General features: G+C 34.3%; 1 protein-coding gene across 3 annotated transcripts in view; it reads right to left on the reverse strand.

The window, feature by feature from the left end:
• LOC135220652 (roundabout homolog 3-like) overlaps positions 1 to 6769 on the reverse strand; it is a 199466-nt gene extending 192697 nt beyond the window's left edge. For all 3 annotated transcript variants that reach the window (XM_064258001.1, XM_064258000.1, XM_064257999.1), the window contains exon 1: positions 6641 to 6769. The gene's annotated coding sequence lies outside the window, so the exon portion shown is untranslated. The remainder of the gene's footprint in view (positions 1 to 6640) is intronic.
• Between the last annotated feature and the right edge of the window lie 363 nt (positions 6770 to 7132).

Raw genomic sequence — 7132 nt, forward strand, 5'->3', positions numbered from 1 at the left:
TGTCCGTCTGTTTGTCTGTCTGTTCGTTGTGCACGCCCAGACTATGAAAGCTAGGGCTACCAAATTTTTACCATAGATTCCCCTCCCACCCAGGAAGGTTTTAGGTAAAATCAGAAATTCGAGGCCCGTTCCTAAAGGGACCTTAACCCCTCTTTTTCATACCCCTTCATTTTTTTTACAACATTCGGAGTTGACAGCAAACTCTTCGGATCTTCCATAACTTCTTTGGCTTGACAGTATCCTAAGTGATTAGTTATTCTGAAAGTGATTGCATCATCCGCCCTGTAGGGGTTGTCATCACCGACGGCATGCCCCTTTTTATCCCGAGCAATGCCGGGCACAGCAGCTAGTTACTTATAAGTCCAAAACAAAAAACTCTGTCGTCATGGACTGAGGAAGTTTGAAGCTGATTCACTCTTCGATTGTCCTCAAAATCACGCGTGCATTCAAAATCAAGACTGTAACGTCATGGAATGAAAATCATTTAAAACCAAGTCACCCGTAGATTATCCTTAACACCAAATGTACATGCAAACGCAACATTTTTTCGCCACGGAATGAGAAACTTTTAAAACTGGCGAAAGGAAACTGACGGTTGTCGATCACAAGACGAAAAAGTAACGACAAAACGTAAATAGATATTCTCGTGAAAAACGTATATTCACAGAACGACGTGTTCACATGCGACTCTCGGCGGCAATTATAAAAATGCTCGCAGAGATATGGAAAGGTGGCGATGAGCAAACACGGCCCTGGCCAGATTTCATCAGCCCGGTGTACAAGGCCGGAATCATACATATGCACAAAGGAGCGAATAAAAGGCTTCCGTGCTCAGTCATTTATTTGGTGATCGTATAAACTTCGCTCTGTAAATTAAAAATGTTCTCCCGCTCATATCCCTATTCAATATACTAAACGGTTAATTCATCTTCACAGTAACTAACTTTTGACTGTATGCATATAAACGAACAAATTAAATTTGCTTGCAGAGGCGTTTAACATAAGAGTCCATTTACATTTCCTATCATTAAGTTCTCCCCCTCGTTATGTTTCACAACTTTGTCTCCTTTTCTTTGACATTTAATTTTCCTATTCTCCTAGTGCCATGCTAAGACTCAGTTTTCCATCTTAAGCTCTAATTACCGTCGTTTGCTATTAATTGCATTCGCTTTTAAATTTGTACACCGCGAAGAAATGTTATCACATCATATTGCTTTACCCTTTCTCCTCTCAGCTATAAACTGCCGTCTGTGTCTTCTACTTCCTTCGTGACGTGTTCTCTTTATTCACTCGCGTCTTATTAGTGTAGAGAATGAAGAAAAATAGTAGATAAATAATCAGATCTTGCTCTACATAAACTCTTACTGAGTTATATATATATATATATATATATATATATATATATATATATATATATTATATATATACACTATATACTGTATATATATATATATATATATATATAATATATATATATATATATATATATATATATATATATATATATACATATATGTATATATATAAAATGTGTGTGTAGAGAGAGAGAGAGAGAGAGAGAGAGAGAGAGAGAGTAGAGTTCTTTTCTTATTAAAGTAATCCTTCAACACTAGTCAACTAGCCACATAATTACACCTTGCCAACAATTCCGATAATTCCAAATGACTAAATTCTGCTTTTTGGTCTTTCTCCTTCCATTGCATCGTCGTCATTCATCTACACATCTACTCTCGGATTGACATTAACCCCTTCAACTCTAGCATCAATTAGCTCAGCCGCTTTTTATCCATCATCTTCATTCAACCGTGGTGCACAATACCCAGTGGAAAGCCGCCAGCATTCTCTCAAACAGCAGCTCTCCATTTGCATCTTTTATTCCAAGATTCCCCTTTCTCTGCATTGTCATCCCTCCAGAGTAAAGTGCTTTTCTTCTTAACATCCCGCCGACATTTTTCCCCCGACTATTTCTCGCCTTTCATCATTTTCTCGCTGATTTTTTTGCCTCATTTCGTCGATTATTCTTCCGTCTATCCACGACAGCCTCAGATAGGGTCCATTTGCTCATCAGGAACTTGATTTTAGTAGCACACTCTCCATTTCAGTTATTCTTGCTCCATATTCTCAAAAACACTCCAAGCCACAAGGATCCACCCCTTGAAGCTTTTAGAATTTCAACGAACCCTCTCCCCTCCTGTATCCCGGGTCATTCTTCATCTAACTTCTCCCCAAAATGCTACTCCCTCTTTCTCCTCATATAGCTCACTCGTTTTAATAAAATTCAAGGCCGCTTTTTACTCCCTCCTCCTCTTCAGTTGAGAATAATTTCGCTTTTCATTTTCACCTCAACTGTGTATTGATCAGATGTAGCACTCCTTTTCGTATCACTGGGTTGATTACGTTACTCTGTAATTACTGTTATATTTTACTGTAACGGTATTACACCCCATAATATTCAGAAGCAAAATTACGGTGTGAACAAAGCGTTCGCCTGAGAAGTAGGAAATGGATGAGAACTTTAATTTGGAAAATTAAATGTATTGCTGGAACTAGCAACGGTAACTGACGAATTTAAAAGAAGTGAAATTTACTTGAAAAAATCTTATAGAATCCGAACAAACAACAAAAATTTAGAGAAAGATTCAGTCCCTTAAGTATCAGTAAAGTGGCTTGGCAATCATGTTGTGTTAAATAAAAATGGCTTCACAACACAGCTATAAGAATAACACACAAAACAACACATTTATTATCAATAAATTCTGTCATACTAAAAACAATCGATTATGAATGCCATTTTCGCCTCATTTGAAGTACAAAATAAAAGTTAACAAACAGAAATTGGACCTTTTCATTGATGAATTAAAAATTGATGGAAACGAGATGGAAACTTAACCAATGAATAAAATAAAGAAGATTACAACTATGTTCTCTTGAATGTATAACTTCCTACTCAAAGATTTACAGACGACGTTTGAAGATAATAACAGTGAACAAGTGACTCAGATGAACTTGCCCGTTATTTTGGACATCGTTTTTATCATGTACTCTACAAATGATCAAATATCAGTTACTATGCTGCAGCTTTCAATGAAATACCATTTAGCTGAGATGGATTCTTCTTTTCTTGAAGGTGGAGAAGGATAGAAAATAAAATTAAAAGAGAGTGAGACATTCTTGACATTGTCACTGTTAAGTTTCTAATGAGGTTCAAACTGGCTTAACTTTGGATTCCTGCGAGAAAAAAGACTTCCATCTCTAACTTAACATTGACACAACAGTGTTATGAGAGTCAGACTGAAATTTGTTCATGTTAATAGGTGTTTTGACTTATTGAAACGAACCAAACGATTGCTGGTGGTTAGCATAAAGATATTAACGAAGCAACGAGCAGAGCAAAATCCTGTAGATTGAAGTCACTCGAACAAAACCAGGGAGAAGCTTTCCATTACGAGGTATCAGACATTCCAAGTCAGAATTAGTTAAGCGGTATGCAAAGGTCCTGGGCTGTTGCTGTTGCAACAGGCATTTTGGAAGTCTAATTACATGGCCTGCTCATTAGCCACCTGGAATAAAACATGAGTATTCCAGTCATCAGCGACCGCTATCGAACTCCAAAGTGAGTCTTTGTTCTTTCTCAACCTTCTTTAGAAAAGCTCGTCGAAATCATATTGCATAATAAACCCAATCGTTGAAGCCATCAAGGGAAAAATGTTCGCATTTTCTGACCCTCTGGGAATGACAGGCCGCACCAGCGGTAGTCATAATATGCACGTTTTCAAGAACATTCATCCGTTCACACGCATCCTTATATATGTGTACGTATATGTATATATTTACAAAGATTCATAAAAACGAGATCGGCAAAACTTAATGTTCATTAAAAGCACGTAAGTATAATTTCTATATATATATATATATATATATATATATATATATATATATATATATATATATATATATATATATATACATATCTCCTCCATCTGTTGTCTTAGTTTTATTTTATATCATCGTCAATCTCATTAAAGTGTGTTCATATCTGTCAAAATAAGCCTATGAAGTTATTCATGATCTGAGAGATATTATTTTAAATATTGTACACTAGACCACATATACTATTTTGTTTCGTTGAAATAAATAAAGAAAAGTTTAGGTAAGTACAGAAATCAGAGGTAAGGACGGGAAGGAGAAATAACCTGGAATTTTGTTCAGTCTGAAGCACCACGAATAACAATGAGCTTATGTTTTAAGAAAAGCCGATTAGCTCTTTGTCCGTCACATTACAGATATTAAACTGATTTTGCAACTTGTATATATTTCCCAACTTTTCTTGGAGTTGATCTTAAATTTAACCCTTTACGTTCTTCATGCAATTTGCATTACCCTAACGTTACAAATTCCTCTATTTATTTTCAGTACGTTTCATTTACAGGCCCATTCAGTAAAGAACGCAGCGAATGGTATTATATAACAGCATTTGCCTGCAATAGCGAATGAATATATCTGCGGAAAACCATTGCTCACCCATGTCAAGGGAAAGAGATTGATATCAATCCGAGAGAGAGAGAGAGAGAGAGAGAGAGAGAGAGAGAGAGAGAGAGAGAGAGAGAGAGAAGGTTGGGGGATGGAGTCGAGAAATTTCATACGCTGCAGTATACGTTGGATTCAAAAACTGATATAACATTTCCATAACGGAATTGTATCCAAAATTACGAAAGGGTAAGAAATCCTATACTAGAGAAGTTCTAAGCCGACGCATTTCTTTACCGTAGGACGGCAAGAAACTTTTATGATGTGTTTTAGAATATATGTATTATATATATATATATATTATATGTATTGTATATTAATATTGAGTGTTTTATATACATATATATATATATATATATATATTATATATATAGTATGTATATATTTATATATGTGTGGGTGTTCTTTCTGATATAAACTGTAAGTGGTGATGTTTGAAGAAATATAGAATGTAAAACAGGTAATGGCGTATGTGAGATCAAAATGCAGTCAGTCGCAAATCTCTCTGTAATCCTTATGCAATGTTCACTTGAAAATATTCGGAGGGTTTTTATCTGTAAATATTGTAAAACAAGTAGTATGGATTGCATTATGAAGAATCCCAAAGTTCATTTATGTTCAACGTTAGAAGTGAAAATATATATAAAAAAACATACATGAAAACCTAGTTTTAGATTTTCACGCTTAGATAATTCATCTCCTTTTTCATAGTTTAAAGGTGGTGAAGAAAATAAGTATATATATGTATATATATATATATATATATATATACCTATATATATATATATATATATATATATATATATATATATATAGATATATATCTATATATTATCTATATATATATATATATATATATATATATATATATATATATATATATATATATATATATATATATATATATATATATATATATATCTATCTATCTATCTATCTATATATATATATATATATATATATATATATATACTATATATATATATATATATATGTGTGTGTGTGTACGTATGTATGTACTATATATGTATACTTTCTCTACAGGGTTTCAGACGTCGTGTAATGCCTGCACTAATTCATCAAATAATAATGAACTTTATCAACTTTTAAATTCTCTAATATCAACGCGCTATGCACTGCACGATATTTGTGCTTGGTAACCCAGTTTTCAGGTCACCTAAAAGTCCTATTTTCTCTTTATTTAGTTACACGCATGTTTAACGTGGACCGATCTGAATCTGGCCTTCCGTTCTGATATTTGGTCACGAATTTGGCTTAACTTATAGAGGATATTTCTTGGTGCTCTGGGAATTGTGAAGCAACCAGCTTCGATTTCAAGAAAAGCAGAAAAAAGAGAAAAATCTTGCAGCAGGAAACTTAACTCCTTTACTTACCTTTTTTTGCCTGAATAACTCATTAGTTTCTAGCAACACTTGAATTAAGATTTGTTTTAATAATCTACACAACAACAGGAATATCACACATTTTGATGTAGCACCATCAATACATTCGCTGTTCTTTTTAATGACGATGGTTTTTTTTTTCTAGCCAAATTTATATTTTGGTCCCAGGATGTATTACATTATCATTTTATTGCGCTAAAGTTTCATCTAAGTTATTTTAAAACATATACATCATTGGTAACACAAAAATGGACAACTACGGAATCTAAAGACTTTTAAACGAAAATGAAAACAGCTCTGAAAATGAAGAGGAAAACTAAATTGCCGGACCATATCTTACTCATGTGAGTTTGACTGACGTGAATAGGTACCATATCGTTATAGACAGGGCAGTTGTGATATAGGATGATAAGGCATAGGAAATTGGATGTAATGGGGGCAAATGACGTAAAAAAAATAACATTTTACTCTCTTTATCAAACAAAACTTGGAGCACAGTTTTTCTGCTGACCTTCGGTTTAGAGGGGTTATTTTCTATGTTCACACCTCAGGTTAATCACTCAATTTACCGCATCGCATGTTCTCGGCGATAATCACATTCGCATACAGAAAATTTTTAATATTCCACCGTCGCCAAAAACAAATCACTTCCCAAAACATTTGTTAAAAGATTCCATTCATAATTTACTGAGAACAAATAATAGGTTTACCTCTCGTGAGCAGAATATTTATTAAAAATTATATCTCGAAGCACGCAGCAAAAACGCCAAGAAAGAGACGTGGTTACAACACCGACAAAGAGCAGACACACCAACTCTCAGAGTGAGTGGAAGGTCACTAGCAGGACTGCGCTCGCTGAACCTAGCTTCAGCCTCTCACTGGTTTCTTTTTTCCTTTGCGCATGCGTCTACCACTGTCTATCGCACTGCAACCTTAAATAAAAACTTGTGACATTGAAATGTGACTTATTCCTTTGGTTTTTAATCTAAGCGACATGAGAATGATTGTGAGGAATTTGTGTTCTTTTTGAATCAGGAAAAAAAATTCTACATGTAGATCACTGTGCCTCCTTGATGGGGCTAGAAACGGGTGAATTAAAAATAATAGTAAAAGAACTTTACACTACCGATATAATACATGATTCATGACACAACAGTTTCAAAGCTTTATAAACAAATAACGACAGAAAAGTAGATAAACAA

This window comes from Macrobrachium nipponense, chromosome 2, assembly GCF_015104395.2.
Source record: "Macrobrachium nipponense isolate FS-2020 chromosome 2, ASM1510439v2, whole genome shotgun sequence".
NCBI classification, from domain to species: Eukaryota; Metazoa; Arthropoda; class Malacostraca; order Decapoda; family Palaemonidae; genus Macrobrachium; species Macrobrachium nipponense.